Below are 19100 nucleotides of genomic sequence, written 5' to 3'. Positions count from 1 at the left end.
GCATCACATTTAAATTTATTGAGTGATTTTTCTTCAATGAAAAATAAATACATCCGCCTCACAATAAAGTTTTGCCAGTTGGGTTCATACACAGTATTGAGTAGAAATAGAAAACATCATTATACTGTTGTCAATACAGAACTTAAAAGGTTCACTCAAGAGGATGAAGAACCCATTTAAAAAGCTCTGTAGAGGGCTGAATATGGCCATGATATTCAATGCAATGTTCCACATAGTTGCTATTTGATTATGCGCCTCAGAGGGGTGTATTATTTTGGGCAGTATTAAAGCCGTCTGCTGGTCTCTGTCCTCTAATATAATATATACTTACATAATAGAATTTCTACCAAAACAAGGAAGGAAGGAAGGAAGGAAGGAAGGAAGGAAGGAAGGAAGGAAGGAAGGAAGGAAGGAAGGAAGGAAGGAAGGAAAGAAGGAAGGAAGGAAGGAAGGAAACTAGGAGAGTAAAATGAAAGACTTTTGTGCAGAAATCAGAAAGTAAGGAAAAATTACTGAAAATAGTTTCAAAGGCATTGTCAGTCTCCTGGATCTCTTTTAATGAAAAAGTAGAAGACTTCAGAAGTATAGAACTAAGAAAAATGATAAAATAGAATATGCATCATCATGATTTCAGAACTAAAAAAGATTTTAAAGCTCATCATCTGTGAATGACAGAAGACTGTATGCAGAATTCCTGCATACAAAACACAAAATCTGGCAGATTTATTTCTGGTCTGTAGTTTAATGAACATGTGAGGTCATCATACAGTTGAGGATAAAGATAATGATTTAATAGATGCCACTGACCTTCGAAAAATTTTGTTTCAATATCCAATGTCTACCTTATTTCTGGTAACTTCTGTCTACTATCAGAAGTCATAGAATCATGGAATCATTAGGGTTGGAAAAAATGTCCAAGGTTGCCTGGTCCAACCATCACCCTACTACAAATATCATCCACTAAACCATGTCCCTAAGCACCAAGTCCACCCTTTCCTTAAACAACTCCAGGGACAGTGATTCCACCATTTCCCTTGACAACCTGTTACAAAGCCTGACTACACTTTCTGAGAAGAAATATCTCCTAATTTCCAACCTAAACCTCCCCTGGTGCAACTTGAGGCCATTCTCTCTAGTCCTGTCACTAGTTACCTGTGAGAAGAGGCTGACCCCCAGCTCCCCACCATTTCTTTTCAGGCAGTTGTAGAGAGCAATAAGATCTCCCCTGAGCCTGCTTTTCTCCAGACTAAACAGCCCCTGGAACCTCCTGTGATTCAGTGTGTGCCCATTTTTTCTCATTCTGTCAATGGGCACAACAGAAAAGAGACCAGCTCCATCCTCTTTAACACTGAAGCAAAGCATTCATGATAAAGCTTGCCTATAGATAAGTAAATTAGTAAAGTAAAAAAGTCTTTGAATTCTGCAATTGACAACCATGGTACATGAAAGTACGCCAGCACTTCTGTACTGCATAACTTAATATATCTGCAGGTCTTTATAACTAAACAGGAAATTAGATAGGTACTAAAGTTATCACAGACCTGCTGGTGGATTTGCCTTTTTAACAGTGGTCTGTGTTAGGCATTTACCAAGCGACAAACTGCTGTGATTCAAAATCATGTAAGTACTCATAGAGAACAAACTAACCACAGGCCTTTGCATTTTGGTAGGACAGAAGCATCTTTGAAAATTGTAGTACTCCTGTAAAAAACAACTACCATTATTACTGCTGGCAAAGTGTTTTAGGCTTCAAACTCTGCTGTGGAAGACAAAATGCATCTGACAAAACAGGTGAAACAGCAAGTTAATAACATGTACATATGTATTTCAGAAAATATCTAGGTATGAGAATGACCCTTTTCATTTGAGCTCTGTCTGTACATTTTTAGAAATTTTCCCTTTCTGGTATTCCTGCTACAGGCCTCGTCTTGTCAGGAGTCACTTAATATGAATCAAAGAATTTTGTCTTAATTCTTGAAACGGAATTGAAGTAATAGAAAAATGCTACTCAAATGGTTGAATGACTGAAATCTGAAAACCCATTTATACAAAAATCTTGTGTTAAGGCCTGCTTGGATTCTGCATCATTTTGTCACATATCATAAGGATAGTCATACCATGTTGGACCAAAGACCTAGTCATCTCATTATCTAACCTTTCTAAGTAGCCTAGCCCAGCAGCAAGATATAAAAGCTTCCTTCCTAGTACTTATTAACAGTCTTACTGAGAAGTGGAAAACAAAAACAAAACAAACAAAAAAACGTTTTTGACAAATTCATAAAACAAAGAAAAACATGGAGGAACTTACAGTTCATGAAGTATTGTATAAAGGCTTGTATTGGTTCTTTTTTCATCCTTCAAACAATTTTTCAAATAAATAAAAGAACAGGTACAGTCATCCAGTTAATAAATAACATAAACATATGTATTTAATAAAGAGAATATATATATTATGAATTCTATTACATTATATATATATATATATATACATACATATATAAGCCTTGTTGCTCAATGACATGTACCGTGTCTTAAATCTACTGTCAGCTTCTTCAACCATTTTATGAAGAGAGAAATGTAGTTGTTTTTCCCTGTTGCATTATTTTTTTTTTTTTTTACCCTATGGTCCTTATCTATGTAAGATCCAATTTAGCTACATATCTTTATGAGATGTCAGGACTACACTTCTATCCTATAAGACAGAATTTATCTAGTAATTTACAGGAAAGTCTTTATCCATTATGCTTACTTCACACCTGTGGAATTCTTAACCCCTTTCAGTGTTGCACAAACACAACAGTCCTTTTCAGTATCTGTTTACCATATTTGAGTTTATGCTTTCCTTTCTCATAGTAGATCTGTGGGTTTGACATTGGCCATATCATGTATAGTTGGGTTTTTGTTGTTCTTGTTTGTTTGCCGTTCTTTCCTGCCATTAAAATTGAATTTGTTCAATATTCAATTCAAATTATTAAATTTCAAATTTCAATTTTAATTTATTCAAATTCAAGTTACATGACTTCTGCTTTTGTTGTTGTTGTTGTTGTTGTTTCCTCCTTCCATAAAGAAGCACGAAGACATTCCACTAATACCCTTTAAAATATCTTTCTTCTTTTTATAAGTTATCTAGCTATTAGATTAACCCTTGTGTTTCAGGAGCCTTTTGCATCACTATTCAGCTTTAAGTATGAATTGATTTCATTTTAAATGTTGGAGAGTTTATATTCAAATACATGTATGTAATTTAGATCCATCTTTAGTTCAAGAGAAAAAAAAAAAAAAAAGTTAAATTATATGACAGTGTAATTTTCTACTTAATCTGTAGCCTGGATAAAGTAAATCCTTTTGATTAGCAGTATTTCTTGCTTTACAATAATTTAAGTGAACAGGCACTGTGACACAGTGAACACAACACATTATTGACAAGGAAAATGGTCACAGGACAGAAAGTGTTCTACATTTCCTCTTGTGATTAGTAAAGTAAGATGAGCAAACTGCTCTAAACTTCAAAAAAAGGTTCTCTAAGGAAATTATGGATCTCTTTCAACAAGTTATTAGATTACACAGGGAATGTGGTAAAGAATAATTCCCAAAATGTTATAGTCTTAAATAAATTAAAAGTTAAGACCTTACCTTCCAGAAAAGAATACTTTTCAAGAAAGAAATAAGGTTTGGATTAAAATACGTAAATGTTCCTGCTCTGAGGAACCTGCTTTGGCAGGGGGGTTGGACCCGATGATCTTTCAAGGTCCCTTCCAACCCCTACAGTTCTGTGATTCTGTGATTCTTTGGGCTTCAGACTAAAATAAAAAAATAAATGAATAACAAAATGAATTATGACTAGGAACAGACTGTTTACCTAACAGAATATTAGTTCAAAATGCTTCCTTGTACCCTTGTATCCTGCTTTCTTCAGCTGAAATTAAAAGGCTGGGTAAATAAATAAATAAATAAATTATTCTTACAGAGAGCCATGGAGATCTTAGTATGTATTGAATATCTAGCTAAACTAAGTGAAGAGAAATGAAATGAGTTCATTCAAGGACGAGTTCCTATATTTCTGAAATATAACACATGCCAATATGAGTTTTCCTGGAAATTAAAATTTAATAAGACTGGTAGGGATTGCAAACCTTACTTTATAAGTACTCATCATTAGCTTTATTTACTGCTTTAGTTGTAATAAAGCTTAATTCCAGGACCATTGAACTCGGTGGAAGGTTTTGGCTTTGCCTTTTTTGGTGGAACTTGCTTTCCATGCTTGCTTTCCACTTCATTTATTTTTGAAGTTACAGTTTAGTGGAATCACTGTGGTATAGACAGAAAAAAGATCAGTCTATCTTCCCTATGTGGCTAGGATAAACTGAATTTATGCATGATTTAGATTTTCCTAATGTATATTGGAAATAGTTCTACCACAATACCCTGACTATAAAATGCAGGTAGTGCTATTCTAGGGTATTCTATTGCAATAAATCAGAATTAATTTTAATTTTTCATTGCCCATTCCATGTTGCAAAGATATTAATTCTAGAGTATTTTCTTTAGGTTCAAAATGGAAGCATATTCCTTTTTATCAAGAGATTTACTTACATATACACATATTTGAATAATGTTTACTCTGTGTCTATGAAAAGTTTAAGACATTTTATTTCTTATGTCATTTACCCTCTGTATCACTGAAAATTTTGATTTTGCTCATTCGGTACCCCTTCTCAACGAACAAATAAATAAATAAACAAAAGCAATACTTTCAGTGTCATCTGCTTAACTTCAAGTGACCTTTGACAACGGATAATTTTAACATTGGCCTGAATGCTCAGTGAGTAAACTCTTATATTTCGATTTTATAGTGTCACAGAATTTCAGTGCTTCAAACCTAGTAAAACTAAACTATGCTCAGTTAAAGCATTTATCTTTATGGTGGTTCCAGTCGAGTGGGCAGCTGAGCTCCACCACAGCCGCTCTCTCACTCCCCCTCCTCAAGAGGAACGGGGAGAAAATATGATGAAAAGGGCTCAGAGGTTGAGATAAGGACAAGGAGATCACGCAGTAATTATTGTAACGGGCAAAACAGACATAGGGAGATAGTAAGATTTATTGCTTATTACTAACAAGCTAAAGCAGTGAGAAACAAAGGAAAGAAACCAAAAGCACCTTCCCCACCCTCTTCCACCTCCTCCCCCTGAGTGGTGCAGGGGGATGGGGGAATGGGGGTTATGGCAGTCTACAGCGCTTCTTCTCTGCCGCTCCTTCTCGGTCACTCTCGTCCCCTGTGCTGTGGGGTCCCTCCCAAAAGATACAGTCCTTGATGAACTGATCCGGCGTGGGCTTCCCACAGGCAGCACTTCTTCCAGAACTGCTCCAGATATGGGTCCATACCATGGGGTCCATCCCTCAGGAGAAAACTGCTCCATCCTGTCTCCCCCATGGGCAGCAGCTCCTGCCAGGTCACCTGCTCCTGCGTGATCTCCTCTCCACGGGCTACAGGTCCGGTCTGGAATCTGCTCCGGCAGGGGTCTTTCACAGGCCACAGCCTCCGTCGGTGCAGGGCCACTTGCTCCACCGTGGTCTCCTCCATGGGCTGCAGCATGGAACCCTGCTCCACCGTGGTACTCCATGGGCTGCAGGGGGACATCCTGCTTCACCATGGTCCTCACCACAGGCCACAGAGGACTTCTGCTCTGGTGCCTGGAGCACCTCTCCCACTCCTTCTTCACTGACCTTGGCACCTGCAAGGTTCCTCACTCCTCTCACTCTCCCAGCTGCTGTGTGTGGTGCAGCGTTTTCTTTCCTGTCTTAAATATGCTCTCACAGAGGCTCAAAACAACATCGCTTATTGGCTCGGCTCTGGTCAGCAGTGGGGCCCTTACGAAACATGGGGCAGCTTCTAAATCCTTCTCACAGAAGCCACCCCTATGGCCCCCTGCTACCAAAATCTTGCCACATAAACCCACTACAATCCTTTTCATTCTTTTTTTTTTTTCACCAGTCCTCCAAACACATTCTTCTTATGTCCCCTTAAGAGGAATATTTAACTATGAATTCTGTTCTTCATGGAAGACTTCATGGAAGTTTGATTTGATTTGCACACTTGAATATATGTTGTCATTGAACCCTGAATTTAGACTTCAGGAGTAGCTGGTGTTGTGTCCAATGTGTTTTCTTCCACTATGTCAAGAAACATTTGGTGATGTTAATGCTCTTTATAATAAACCAGTATGCAGCTGGAAAGGAGGTTATAAAAAATAGAATTGCCTGCTTTTAATTCATCATGCATTTAATAACATCTCATAACTTTCAGAACAGCATGAAATTTGCACTCTAACACTCTCACTGCTAAATAACTCATTACCTGCTATCTGACATTTGACCTCAGAATTGTTGGGTCAGAACAACTTAAGAATTGTTGGTTCAGAAGAGCTCAAATCTTAATCTGAGACTGGTGTTAAAAACTATATCTTGCACATGGTAATTATTGTTTCTTATTGCCTGAAGTTACTGGTCATTTATGAAGCCAAAGGAAATTGCAGATTGCAAAGCCCATCATATTTTCCTCAGGTTAGTGTCCTGCCCTCTAAAAGAACATAGATTCAGTAGACTGAACCTTTAGACACTTCTTTTCTAAGGAAGATCATTTTCACTGATCAAGTTATAATTTGATTAATTTGTTACCCTATTTGAATCAGTTCTATACTAAGTTTGAGTGCAGAGATTTCAGAATAATTTAAATGTTAATACATTTTGAGAATCAGGCTCAATATTTTGAAATAATTTTCAACTATTTATTTTTAAGAAAACCCATTATAAAAAGGGCAATTACAACTGAATGATTTATTATTTTGTAAAATGATGTCATAAGGAGTAAGGCTCTTTAGAATTCTAAAAACTCAATTTCAAAAGATAATTCTTTGAGATTAAGGAAAGAAGCAGAACAGCACCATAAAGTCAGATATACTATTGTATCAATTAATTTCACAAAAACTGGGCATTATATAGCCAATAATATTTTGTGATACAAGCTAGAATTAAGTATAGTAATTTCCTAATTTCTCCTGTTTACATCAACATCTCCTTTGGAAGCAAAAAGACAATTGCAACAAGACTTTGTAGTGTTTTTGCATGGACAAACTAGGCTGCCAATTTATTGCCCCTGATAATCTACTGTCAAAGCATGAGCTTATTTTGTCTGCACAATCAAAAGTGTGTAAACTGTGCATGATTCAGCTCAGAGTGGAAAATGGTTAGAAATTTTTGGCCATCAGAATTGAGATTTAAGTGTTTGCTAAAGAACTATATTAAACAATAACAAAGTATTTTGTACACACAGTAAGTTTTCTAATGCCTTTTTTCCAAAAGTTTATTGATGACCAATACTTCCTGCATAGATTCAGAAATTACTGCAGTCTCATTTAAACTGTTATATTTTCCATATGTTCTCTACAAATTTTCGAAAGAGTTATTGTGAGCACAGGAGATATTATCACACAGAATGTTAATGACCCATTCCTAAAAGTATTAAGACAATAGTGAGGTGCATTATCTCATACAATAATAAGCTTATGCATGAATTATAATTGTTTCTAGGCTCAATATACTTCATCTTAAAAAAAGATGTCATAGATGGATCGATCAGTTGAATCCTGAAAAGGCCCAGTTCACTCCATTAAAATTTAAAGGAGCAACAAAGACTAGATTAGGTGCTGAAATCTTCATTGCATATATATGAAATTTGGTTAAATTAATCCCATTCTTTATGTCTAATTTCGAGCATATTACTTGTTTTCAGCACTTATTTTTGTTCTAAATACAGACTTAAACTTAAAACTCAATGTGTTCATATGCATCTGCAATCATTCATATACAATCATGGGTTTTCATTCTGCATCTATAAAAAATTCTCATATATTATCCTTCATGTAGCCGAAATCAAGAAAATCATTCAATTTTCATGTTACTCTTTTGTGTAGTTTGAAAGAGTTTGGTTTTATTCCTTCTGTTCTTTCAAAGCCTTCCCCATTGTATGCCTTTCATAAGGTTCCAAATATTTTTGGAAAGCTAATAAATGTTCATTTATTTAAATCAGGTCTGTTTCTTTGATCTCTTATGACTTGATATGGCCTGAAATTTATTTTTTTCTAGATTGCAGAAAGTTTCGCATGGGAATAATACATTGTCAGGTCTCCTTACTGAACAGAGCATTAGTTAATTTTTTGTAAGGAAGCAAAAATGAATTATGAACAAGCAGTTAATTTCCAATTCTGAACAATCAAAAATTTTATCTCTCAAGAGAAAAAATTGTCTGGAATTTGGGTATGATCCTTATTAAGAATTTAAAGCATTGCAGATTTCATCTGTGACTACAAACTCTCAGAATGCAAATGTCTAACATTTGACTTCCTTTTACTTTATTCTAAGTTTTGCAGTTTCATATTATCCTTCCTTTCACAGAAATGAAGAAGAGGCACAAATCGAGACAACCTTAAGTATGCTAATTTCATGGAAACTAAATAATTTGATTTATATCTTCAGGATATTGTCCTCAAAAGCACTTCAATGAATTCTGTGAAATCTACATTTTTCAGTAAACCTGTAAGACTTTTACGAACACAAAACATGATGATTGAAAATCATTTTAGCAAAGACTTTGAAAATAAGTGATCTTTTAATTCTCTAATGTCTGGTAATGGCTTGTTTTTCTGGAAGTATAAATAGTAACTAAAAAAAAAAAAAAAAAAAGGAAAGAACGATGTACTGTGAATCTTGAGAAATTTCTTAGATAAATCCCATTTTCATCTCACAAATGAGAAAACAAAAATAAACTCATCCCCATAAACACAGAATTTACAGGCAAAAAAAAAAAAATAAAAATAGAGTTTACAAAGGTAGGTTCCAGATGCTACTAAATCAATGGTGAGAGATATGAAAATAACCCCTTCAAAAACTCTTTAACATATAGTTAGATAATAAATCACAGTTAGAATCCTTTTAGTAATTCATTTAGTAATTCATTTAGCCAAGAGATTGGATATCTTGAAAATCAATGCTATTAAAACTTATTTATAGTAGTCAGAAATTTATTTCAGTTTGGGACATTCATTTATTTATTTATTTTCATTATGTTCTTAGGGTGATTTTAAAATATTTTGCCATTCCATTTTCTTTGTTTTTGTCTTCTGACACTTCTGATTTTATAATTTCTCTATTCACAAGAACAGCATCTGGAGCCCAAGCAAAGCTAGGGAGAAGAATATAAAATGATATTGTATTTTATTTATAATGTTCTTTTTGAAAATCCTTTTAAACTACTTTCCAGTGAGAAGCAGAAATTAGTAGTTTATGTGTCATAAACTGAGTTGCACAAATTTGTTGATTATCAAAAAATGAAGCAAAAAGAATTAATAGCTAAAGTGAGAAAGGGACAGTAAAGGTGAAAAAATGCTGAGACTAGAATTCCATAATGAATAGGAAAATGTGAAGGTGAAACAAAACAAAACTAAAGAAAGACAAACAAAGAGGAAAGGAGGGAAAGAAAATGGAACTCTGAGGAAAATAATACGGCAATTATAAGTTGGAACCTCTTGGAAAATGTAGAACGATGAATGAAAAGAAGTTTGACAGTGGGGTGAATGAAAGGAAAAAAACAACAATAAAAAAAATATGAAGGATTTTTACAGAATGAATAACATGGAGGAATGTAGAGATGTATGAAGAAAAAGTAGCTCAGTAGTGACTCATCACTCAAGTGATTCAATAACTCAGTAGTTGCATAGGTGTTGTAATGTAAGCAAAATTCAAGGTTTTGTGAAGGATAACGAACTGAAAGTTAAAGGGGAACCATAAAGTTCATTTAAAGGCAAGAGCAAGCATTTGAGATCAGTTCAAATATAATCAGAAAAACAATGATGGAAATAGAAGTGATGATAAAATATAATACAATGTGACATGATACGATATTGTATATTAGATCAAGAGAAAAATTTGCAATATGTTGCTATTGCTAGACAGACAGGCTTTGAAAGGATGTTAAAAAAAGAATCTCAGGCACTAAATCTTGGACTTGAGGCACAATGTTTCAGACTTCACTTTGGAAGAAATTGAAGTCCTTTGCACTTTAATTTCAATTTTTCAATTTTAATTTCAACAATTAAGCTTCTTAAGAGTTACAGTGGTGTTGAAGTTATGTCATTAAGAAAACTTTAATCAGGAACTACTAAGTTTACCTTTTGAAATATTATTTTCTAAGATTTTGGGGGAACCGTGAATGTCCACGCTACATCACTTACTAAAGTGATGAAGGGATAAACAGGGCAGGCAATATTAGCATAATCATGTAAATGGGCAGTGAAGGATAGGTTGCAGACCCTGTACAGCTCAATGACAAATTCAGCTGGAATACAGGCATTTAGAAAATTCCAAGATGCTAAAGATTCATGGAAATTTCAGATTTCAGGATAAATAAATAAATAATATATATGAATTCTCTATCACCAAGAACAACAAGATATTATGGAATTATTGTGTCTTTTCATGTTTTTTTATTTTATTTATTTATTTATTTATTTATTTTCCACCAAGCAGAGAGCTCTCATTTAAAAGCCTAGGTCTTGTATTTTGTTGTTGTTGTTGTCCTTGTTGTTGTCCCCTGTTGTTTGGGGTTCTGCTTTACAGAGAGAAATAAAAGAATTCAGAGAAGGCAGTACAATAGATGAAAAAATACTTTGCCAAAATACATCTGAAAAAAATCACTGAGTTTTTGGTGACACAGAAGTTGCTTATATCATACAGAAGCCACAATGATGCCCAATTTGATTTCATTCCGACACAACATAGTGCTTGGAAGAGACACCATAAACCAAGAGGAGCTGTTAACAGATGGCTGTCATATGAAAAGAAGAAAGGAGAGAAGGAGGGAAGGAAGCAAGGAAGGAAGGAAGGAAGGAAGCAAGCAAGGAAGGAAGGAAATATAAATAAATAAATGTATTTAATAAAATACTATTCCAGATGGAATTCCAATATTATTTTTTTAAGTTCTTTGATTATTTTTTTTTTTTCTAATACCATTATTCTGTTAAATGTTATGCAGATGCTTAACTGTATTTCTTCATTCAGATAAAGGTAAATTTGTTTCTCCTAGTTCAGTTCTTCATTTTCCCTCCATTGTAGCCAGAAAGGTTTGTACTGGTTTTGATTTATTTATTTTTTTCATTCTTATTAGGTCTTTCTATGTACCTTAATAGGTTTACTTGTGTTATTCCATGACCCATTAAAAAAAAAAAAAAAAATCTGTTAAAAGATGTCTGTGAACTTTTAATATTGCTATTAAAAGAAAGGAAAAATTTGGAAGCATCCATAAGAGAATATTCAAGAGTTTTGGGGCAACTATACGCCCAAGAAATACTATGAAGAAATAATTCATAATAAATACAAATATAGTTTTCCAGTGTCATACTTCTTCTAAATTAAGATAAAAATAACTTGATGGAAATCCGTAGTAAGATACAAGAAGGTTTATTTTGTTCTTGATGTCATTTTGGACTTCACATTTCCAGTGGCATTGTAGCATTTTATTTTCTGTGTGTCTTAAGAGATATATTCAGTGTTTTGAAATGATTGTGAATAATCCATTTATTAGTTTGTCTGTATATAACTTCTTTTTTCAGACCACTTAATGAAAACTGTACTTTACAGTTCATTTCTCTAGCAGTTTGGGAATAAATTACAATGTCATTAAAGCTAGAGTGGCAGAATGCACAATTAATGACTTGCAAAAGTATGCTAGTAAAGCTATTCTGGAAGGATTGTGAAATTAATAAAGTTGTAATGTAGTTAGAGCTGGAATTTGTATTCTGAGAAAATCTGTGTTAATCTTAGTCATTTTGCCGTGTTAATATAATATTTCAGGTTGGCTTTAAGAGTGACACCAAACTTTCTACATAGAAGGATTTCTCATCAGAGGAATGAAGCCAAATCTGGAGTTAAGAACAACAGCTCTGTAACCACTCAATAAAAAAAAATATATATATAAAAATAAAAATCATAGCTATTCATGTAGTAGGCTATATCAGCAGTCACTTCATATTAGCATCTTCACATTGTTTACAGACTGCAATGCACAACAAAATTTTACATCAGTGGAATAACTAGCAAAAGTAGTGAAAAATGCCTACATACACAATATTACCTTTTGATTGGGCAAATAGCTAATTCAGTATTTCTGCTCGTTAAGGTAACCAAACTCAGCTTAATCTGTATCATTGTCAGTTTCAATAATATGAAAAATTTTGAAACAAAATTTTGCAGAAATAATAGTTAAGAAGCTATGGAAAATGACTTATTTCTCTGGTTTTAGTGAAGAACATTGGAATATATATATACATATATTATTTTTATTTCTAAAATGACAATGCCACAGGCCTCATCTACTTAGATTTAAGAAAAGTTGTGGACATTGTCTTATCAAGATTACTATTGATGTGGAAGTAAAGAAGATATTAATTATATTAATTAAGAAGATATTAATTATATTAAGATATTATTAAAAAAATACAAATTGAATAAGAGCCTGCCTATAGGAAGACAATGAACCGTAATATGGAAGTCATATTGAAGCAACATGGAGACAAATCCTTCAAAAATATTTGAATCTGTTTTGAGATTCAGTACAGCACAGCACAGAAAAGGAGTAGGTGTACATTCATGGAATTTGCAGATGACAACAAAGCAATATATTATCGATATGAAGAAAGGCTGAATTTTCTTCTGTTAACAGAAGAAAAGGAAATTCAGTGAGATAACATACAACATAAATTTAAGGATAAAAAAAAATAACTCTTTTTAAACTGGGGACCTGCCAGGTGACTGAATGGCCATGTGCTTAAGCACTAAAAAGGGTCTGTGAAGTTCTGGAAAATAGCAAGCAATTTTATTTATTTATTTAAACAGCCATAAATTAATACTAATTTCTTTTTATAATGTTTTGATGATGGCCTGATTCAGAATACTGCATACAGTTCTGGTGAACTATTTTCCAGCAATATGAACATAGTAAAGGAGCAGTTGTAGAAAATAGCTATTATGATGATTAGGTAAATGCAATATTTCTATTAGGATGAGAGATTTGGAACTAATTCAATCTAACCTACCAAAATTTGAAAAACGAATTGTATGCATCCAGGGTAGATATGAAGGAAGGAAAAGAGCTAGTAAACCTAAAAGATGGTATTGATAACTGATCAAATAAAAATATATAACATAAATAAGCCTAGAAATGGAATTTAGAAGATCTATAACCAGCTGGCAGTGACAAACTGCCTTTCAAACTTAAAAACAAGGAAAGCGTTTTAAGATTCAAGGCTGTTTCAAAACAGCCACTGTTGTGGAGGTTCACGTTAAAGATAAAAAAGAAGATTGGATAACTATCTTGTATTAATCTCATTCGGAGATGACTTTTTAGTTCTTGTTTAAAAAACTCTATACTACTATTGGATATGTAATGAGGGTGGCCTTAAGAACTTCTGCTCTCTTTGTGTAGTATATCAAAGCTATTGAACTTGGCCTTTTACATTTTTTAGATTTACTTACTTTAGTAAACTCACTGGGGAACGTCAACGGAGATGCAGATATTCTTGAAAAACTTACTGCCACTCAAAGGCCAGCTATAATTATGGGAGGACTGTAATAACAACAACAATGACAACAACAACGACAAAAACAACAACAATAATAATAATGATTAGTTGAATCTATCCAATCCTACTTTCCATCGTTTTCCAAATTCCCTTCCAGACACTAATGCTATGTGGGACTTAAAATACTCAAATATTATTTTATTACAATTCAACATCTTGGCCTGTACCTCAGTCAAAAGTACCTGTGATACCGCCGTTAGAAATGTTAAACAAATTTTACATGAAATCATTTTTTTAGTAAGATTTTTTTTTCTGTGACAACTGCACCTATATGATTGTTCATATTCACCTTACTCTATAGCAGTTTTAAAACTATTGTAATAAATGTTGTTTTATTAATGATATAATGAAAAGCTTGACATTGCAAAGCTTGATACTGAAATACTTAACGCGTGTAAATATCAGAACTTACACTTTTTTACACCTCCTCCTCCCCAGTTTTCAGAAAAAAATTAACTGAACAATGCTATTTAAAAAAATTATTTCTGGCTTATTTTGTGGTGTTTTCCAAATGTGAGGGATGAAGAAATGATTTCTCCAAACTCTGACAAACTGTTAGTACCCAGAAGAATATATTTGCTTTTGCTTTTTCTTGTTTAGAAATTGTGGTGAAAACTTGTATTTGCAAAGCTGATAACTTGATTATCCTATACCTAGCTGATGTTTTAAGTGAGAGATATCTTAAGTATTTCCTAAAAAGTTAATGTCACAAGGCTTCTCCCGTGTTTAAAATTAGTAGTAAAAGGAAGTTATTTGCTGAAACAGTGTCTTTAAATGTAGATTTTATCACTCATAAAATAATTACAACTATAAAATTCTTATATATTTAAGACATGCAATTATTTTCAAATGCAAAGTACAGAAACAGAGGAATAATATTTTTTGGTTGAAATCATTAGGCATATTTTAAAACTTACTATATTTAACTCAGTTTAAATTTGAGGCTTATCAAATCTAAGGGACTTTTTAAAAGTGTAATCATTCATAAAAAATGGAATAGTCTGTATTTAAGTGTTGAGGGGAATGGTGACAGGAATATGTTGGCCCACTTATCTGTTCTTAGTTATTGAACAAAAACAAAAAATCAGGTCCCAGAAAACCTTCATGTTACAGCACAGAAAGTGAAGTTTATGCTCACTGAGAATACCTTTCTCTTATCTCTCTGTATTGTCTCAGTGGTAGAAATGATATAAAACAAACAAACAAACAAACAAGTAAAACAGGTAATTTAAGAGCTGTCCTCTGTCATACATTTTTCCTTGTCATCTGTGTCTTAAGTTCTCCTCTCCTCTCCTCTCCTCTCCTCTCCTCTCCTCTCCTCTCCTCTCCTCTCCTCTCCTCTCCTCTCCTCTCCTCTCCTCTCCTCTCCTCTCCTCTCCTCTCCTCTCCTCTCCTCTCCTCTCCTCTCCTCTCCTCTCCTCTCTCTCTCCTCCGTCTCATCTTGTTCTCTTCCATGAAGAAAACAGCTGAGGGAATTGTGACTCAGTCCTTTTTAGAAATTCAATCTTTGCCTCTGCAAAAGGCCCCTGTTGAGTTTTTGTTGAATTCCCTTAATTGTCTGGTTCCTTATGAAATCACTGACTATGTTCCTGAGGATAAAGCATACATAAGTGAATTCTTTAATGCCATACTTTCTTGGTGAATAAGCTCTTTTCTCCTCCTGAATCTCAAGCGCAGGGGAGTTTCCTTCAAGTAAGAACTTTCTTTTTTTTTTTTTTTTTTTTTTCTTACATGCACCTTCAAAGTGAAATTAACTGCTTTTTAGCTGAATTCATAAAATGATACCCATTCACTTCTTAAATTCCAACTGTGGAATCAAAACAAAGCCAAGCTACTTCCCTTAGGTACACTTTACTATTTCACTTGTTTTCTCTCTACTATTATTACTCATAATTAAATTTTCTTTAAAAAGTGCTAATCCAGGATTTTGCTCTGAGCTGCTATACATTACTGTAATTCAAAAGGAAAATATTTTAGATGAACAATATAAAAATAAATAAAGATCAGTACGTTTGAAATGTGTGGGGGAATAGTAAGCACGCTGGAAAGTCACATTGGTAGGCATAGGTTTGCAATGTATTGACTTCCTTGTTCTTTGCAAACCTGGCCCCAGGAATGATAGATATAAATGCTTTGGAATTCAAAATATTTTTCTCTTTGTCTCCTTTCATAGCCGAGGCCAGCCTGAAGTTCTTTCTTACTTCTCTATTTGATAGACTATATGTCTTCCCTATACCACTCCATGACATCAATCAACAGTTCTAGGAGATGAGGTAAGAGCTTAGCTTACATTTAGTAAGCAGAAGGTGACAGAGACCAGGAAACTTGGGAACTAAACAAGGAAAATGACAAACTTTTCACTTCTATGGTATGTGTGAAAATAAACAGATTATGTATTGGGCAATCTGGGAAACATCAGGTATCTAGCATAATGTTACTATATCACACACAAATTCAGAATGTTAGCTAATGACATACAAACACTGTAGAGATACACATGGCGTCACAGTAGATTATGAACAATGTTTATTTCACTGCAAATATCCAAGATGGGCCATGGTTCACTGATGTCCAACTATAGCTTGGTTTCTTTTCCATCTTCTTTTCTTTCTTTTCTTTTCTTTTCTTTTCTTTTCTTTTCTTTTCTTTTCTTTTCTTTTCTTTTCTTTTCTTTTCTTTTCTTTTCTTTTCTTTTCTTTTCTTTTCTTTTCTTTTCTTTTCTCTTCTCTTCTCTTCTCTTCTCTTCTCTTCTCTTCTCTTCTCTTCTCTTCTCTTCTCTTCTCTTCTCTTCTCTTCTCTTCTCTTCTCTTCTCTTCTCTTCTCTTTTTTTTTTTCAAACTACTTCTTCCATCAATAGCTACATGTTTACATGTTTGTGGTGTGTACAAGTGCACTGTACAACATACAACGTTGGGTGCAAATACATGTTGCATTTTAAAAGAAACTAAGCTGATCTGAATGATCTTAAGTGACTGACATCTCTCCAGGTCTCTCTTGTGTGAGCATGGGCACTGAGAGAACTGATTGTCTCTCACAGAGTTATGCTTGTACTATGAAAAAGACAAAACCCAAGAGTTTAACATTATATCAGATTTGAGGACAAATTACTCACCTTTGGGACTTATTAATTATCAAAACATTTAGCAACTGTGGTTGGCAAGTGGAAGCAACATGAAGAATGAAAACAAAATGTTTGAAATGTACACTAAAGATAAGTCTCTGTCACTAAATTTTTGCCAGAACTCAATAGCTTAGTAAAGATTTTTTTCATTTACTTGGTTGTTCGAGGTTACTTAAAAAAATAAAAAAAGAAAGAAAGAAAGAAAAACAAACAAACAAACAAAACAAACAAACAAACAAAAAAACACCACCAGTAACAACAACAACAAAAAAAAAGTAAAAGTGCTTAACCTTACTTAGTAACAATTATTAACTTAATAATGCAGCTGGAATCTCCTGTACAAATACGATTCATTTCATTCACAGCCTTCATAAAACAGAAGAGTCCTCACTGAAATTTAAACGTTGTGGTAAAATCTATCCATTATCCCCAGGTGATTAACAATATTGGAATCTGTCAGAATGTAATCCTTGAACAAAAACAACAAAAAAAAGTGTTCTTTGTTGATGCCAAGATATTGTTTGCTAAAGCAAAGAAAATTTTGATCTGACTAAACAAAGTCAGTTCTCTTTTTCTCTTTAACTCAAACATAGACATGCCACAAACACACTTTCTTTAGAAAATTCACTTGCTACTCTGCTCATACCATGAATAAGCACTACTTATCTGAAATTTTTTCAGCAGTGCAGTTATGCACTGTAGCTTACATGATACAGAATTAGAAGGGAAGGAAGATTCTCAAAAGGGCAGTGGAGAGATAAGGGTTTTGTGCTTTAAGAGTCCATGCCACAACTGTACATCATATTGCATCTGCAACTTCTCTTCCTTTGTATGAGCTTTGGATATGATTTGTTTTTGTTATTTAATAGCCTATCACAAATATCCAGCTATTTAGGAAAACATGCTTCCAATGGGGTCTGTGGACCTGTTTTATGAGATACTTCCATTCAGCTTCCCCTCTGGGACAGAAACACATATCTGGGCAGCAAACATCAAAGTGGTTGAGTGCCTCCTTCTGCAGATGCTCACAGCCTAGCATGAGGACCTAAAAAGCTGGTATTACCTTACAGGGTCTGGAAGAAGAGGAAGAAATGCGTTCTCAGAAACAGGGTGTGGATGGCCAGCAGGTCAAGGGAGGTGATCCTCCCTCTCTACTCTGCCCTAGTCAGGCCTCACCTGGAGTACTGTGTCCAGTTCTGGGATCCCCGATACAAAAAAGAAAGAGATCTCTTGGAAAGAGTCCAGCGGAAGGCCACGAAGATGATACAGGGCCTGGAGCATCTTCCTTATGAGGAAAGGCTGAGAGACCTGGGTCTGTTCAGCCTGGAGAAAAGACTGAGAGGAGATCTCATCAATGTGTATAAATATGTGAGGTGTGGGAGACAGAGGGATTTGGACAATCTCTTTTCAGTGGTTTGCGGGGACAGGACAAGGAGCAATGGTCACAAGATAGAGCACAGGAAGTTCCACACCACCACGTGAAAGAACTTCATGGTGAGGGTGACAGAGCACTAGAACAGGCTGCCATGGGAGGTTGTGGAGCCTCCTTCTCTGGAGATATTTAAGGCCTGTCTGGATGCCTACCTGGGCAGCCTGCTCTAGGGAACCTGCTTTGGCAGGGGAACTGGACCTTCTTTTGAGGTCCCTTCCAACCCTTTCAATTCTGTGATTCTGTGATTCTGTGATCCCAGTCTCCACCCAGCTGTCTGGGTTGATAGCAGCATCCTTCTTCCCCTATGATCCTCCCCTTCTTCTGACACAGCATCATTTCTGATGAGGCTGCTTGTGTGGAGTGTGAAGGCTGGATTGTGTTGTCCAAGGTATCACAGTTGTTCTGTGCTTGTTTCTTTAAGCATATGGAGATGCCAAAATTAGAACTCAGTTCCTATTAGCTCTCCTGCATGAGCAGAATGGAAGAATCTTAAATTTGGGCCTTCAGCCCCCTTAAAAATAATTCAGTACATAGGGATGACCATGTCTCATGTATATATGCTAATAAGTACTGAAGAAAACTTTAAACAAAAATGGAGAGGTAAAAGAAAGAAAATTCAACAAGCCAAGTAAGTCAAAATAATTTATATGTCCGTACAGAGTAGATTACATCTACCTTTTCAACAGGTGACACCAATATATAAAGAAGAAAATGACGTGTTATAGAGAGATAGGGATATGATGTAGGTTAAAAAGCTTGGAACTACTGCAAGAAATTCTAGTTGTACTCAGACATTTCCACCATTCAGCAATATGATCAGGTAGATTCTGAGAGACCGTTTCTCAAACACAAAACA

General features: G+C 34.6%; 1 long non-coding RNA gene across 1 annotated transcript in view; it reads right to left on the bottom strand.

Moving 5' to 3' along the window:
• Positions 1-4194: 4194 nt before the first annotated feature.
• LOC119717218 (uncharacterized) overlaps positions 4195-19100 on the bottom strand; it is a 31848-nt gene continuing 16942 nt past the window's right edge. Inside the window, exons 3-4 of the long non-coding RNA XR_005266412.2 lie at positions 13585-13675; positions 4195-6227 (exon numbers count right to left, since the gene is read on the bottom strand). This is a non-coding gene — a long non-coding RNA (uncharacterized lncRNA). The remainder of the gene's footprint in view (positions 6228-13584; positions 13676-19100) is intronic.

The sequence above is a fragment of the Anas platyrhynchos genome, chromosome 5 (genome assembly GCF_047663525.1).
Source record: "Anas platyrhynchos isolate ZD024472 breed Pekin duck chromosome 5, IASCAAS_PekinDuck_T2T, whole genome shotgun sequence".
NCBI lineage: Eukaryota > Metazoa > Chordata > Aves > Anseriformes > Anatidae > Anas > Anas platyrhynchos.
This window is presented reverse-complemented; position numbering and strand designations above follow the sequence as displayed.